The sequence below is a fragment of the Vicugna pacos genome, chromosome 8 (assembly GCF_048564905.1).
Source record: "Vicugna pacos chromosome 8, VicPac4, whole genome shotgun sequence".
Lineage (NCBI taxonomy): Eukaryota > Metazoa > Chordata > Mammalia > Artiodactyla > Camelidae > Vicugna > Vicugna pacos.
Genome location: NC_132994.1, coordinates 40587899 through 40588639, shown reverse-complemented (window position 1 = coordinate 40588639; position 741 = coordinate 40587899).

The following is a 741-nucleotide window of genomic DNA, read 5'->3' as shown; positions in this document are numbered from 1 at the left end:
GTATTAGAAGTTATTCTCCTTTACGTTTGCTTCTCTGAATTCTCAAATTTTTTCTACAGTGAAAGTGTATTTTTTTTTAATTGTAAGAAAATTCTTTTTGCACTTCCCTTTTCCACCAATTTTATCATAGTTTATGGCCTAACAACTAAGGTTTTTGGACAACTGCTGACATTAATCTTGTTTCCTGGGTTTTATTTCAAACTATCCTGAACTTTTCCTACACTAATTTTTGTTAAAGGCATTTCCTATTAACTAATGTTAAAATGTGACCTTTGGAAAACTTCATTTCAGATGAAAATTATGCGTAAAAAGCCAACTCTCTTATAATTAGATCCCCAAGTTAGAGTGAATAATCTATGCAACATAAGACAAACATAGCTCTTACCCCTCCATTTCCTGGCTTGACAAGAACTGTCAAATTCCTTTTTAAAAGAGTACACATATATATTTTTTAATTTGGCATTCTATACTCAGTAAAAAAAAACTATTCAGATTTTAATTACTGTGAAATTTGGACGACTCTACCAATGGCAAAGCTGAATTTTATCTTGCTGTTACCTAGCAAAAACCAAATAACATTGTAAGATTCCAAATGTTTAATCTGGTAAAAATGAGAATATACTTCAATCAAGAACATACCATCTGAAAAAACAGTATTGGTATCTTGTCAAATGAGTTTCTCATTACATTTCTGCAGGCCTATATGTTTAGAATAAATGTAGCATTCACATAATACTATAG